Source organism: Canis lupus, chromosome X (genome assembly GCF_011100685.1).
Source record: "Canis lupus familiaris isolate Mischka breed German Shepherd chromosome X, alternate assembly UU_Cfam_GSD_1.0, whole genome shotgun sequence".
Lineage (NCBI taxonomy): Eukaryota > Metazoa > Chordata > Mammalia > Carnivora > Canidae > Canis > Canis lupus.
The window spans coordinates 76,737,589-76,738,908 of NC_049260.1; the positions used below are offsets into that span (position 1 = coordinate 76,737,589).

Genomic DNA, 1,320 nt, shown 5'->3' on the forward strand with positions numbered 1-1,320 from the left:
TCACTGGAACTTGTCTTTCTAGCTGGTCTTCCGGGGGAGGGGCCTGTTGTGCTGATTTTCAGGTGTTAGCACTTGGGGGAGCTGCTCTGCCCCCTGCCTGGTGCAGGGCTCAGTGGGGGTTGTTTACCCCGTGAGACCCCAGGAGGAACAACCCCAGTGGCTGCGGCAGCTCTGGAAACCTGGATTCAGCTCCCACAGTAACTACGGAGCTCTCAGCCTACAGGGGCCTGGAGGCTCCGGGGGCGGGGCTGCTGATCTGCTCAGCTCGGGGCAGGAGTGTCTTTGTCGTCCTGTGCCCTCCCAGCCTCTGCCTGTCCCGGGGGGAGGCCGGATCCTGGACTGTGTCCCCGGTGCCCAGTGCTCCCGGGCCTGCGCTGTTGGATTCGCGCTCTGGCTGCGCAGCCGCCTCTCCGCGGAGCCGCCGCCCGAGGCCCTCCGAGCTGCTCTCAGGGCCACTCAGCCCCCTCTGCATGGAGCCACTTCCTCTGCCAGAGCCGCCTTGACTCCGAGCTGCTCCCAGGCCCCGCCATGCGCTGCAGCCCTTTAGGGAGCTCGGCGCACTCTCCCCGGGCGCAGTTGCTCTGTTAGTGTCCCAGGAAGCCTGAGGGCATCCCCGCCCTCCTAGGGTCCTGCTCTAACTCCCTGCGGGCGCCTTTCAGCCCGGGACGGTTGGTGCAGCTCCTGCTTCTCCGAGATGGGGCTCTCCTGTCCTGGGGACACTTGCCCCGGCCTTCGCCTGGCTCCTCGCAGGGCCCCTCCCCCTTGGATGCCTTTTGTTTCTTTTTTTCCCCCGTCTTCTTACCTTGATAGAAGCACGAACTCTTCTCACTGTAGCATTCCAGCTGTTCTCTCTTTAAATCTCAGGCCAAATTCGTAGATTTTCAGGATGATTTGAAGTTTATCTAGGTAATTTGGTGGGGACAGGTGACTTGGGGACCCTACTCTTCCGCCATCTTGCCCCTCCTCCCCCGAATTTTCCAAAATTAATGGCACAGTCCAAACCACAGATCTAGGAAGTTTAGAAAACATAAATTAGGATAAAAACTAGAAAATATATACCTGTGCATATCATATTCAAATGGAGGAATATCTGGGGTGCCTGGGTGGCTCAGGCAGTTTAGCATTTGACTCTTGATTTCAGCTCAGGTAATGATCAGAGGGTCATCAGATCAAGCTCTGCATCAGATTCTGTCTTGGGCATGGAGCCTGTTTAAGATTCTCTCCCTCTCCCTCTGCCCCTACCCCCACCTCCCCGCTAGGGCTATCTCTAAAAAAAATGGTGGGATATCAAAGACAAAGAGAAAATATTAAAAAATGAAA

The 1,320-nt window shown here is 56.8% G+C and overlaps 1 non-coding gene across 1 annotated transcript; it reads right to left on the reverse strand.

Annotated features, from left to right (window-relative positions):
* Positions 1 to 508: 508 nt before the first annotated feature.
* MIR8904A (microRNA mir-8904a) lies at positions 509 to 607 on the reverse strand. The gene has a single exon (NR_128878.1). It is a non-coding gene; the product is annotated as a microRNA mir-8904a (primary transcript).
* Between the last annotated feature and the right edge of the window lie 713 nt (positions 608 to 1,320).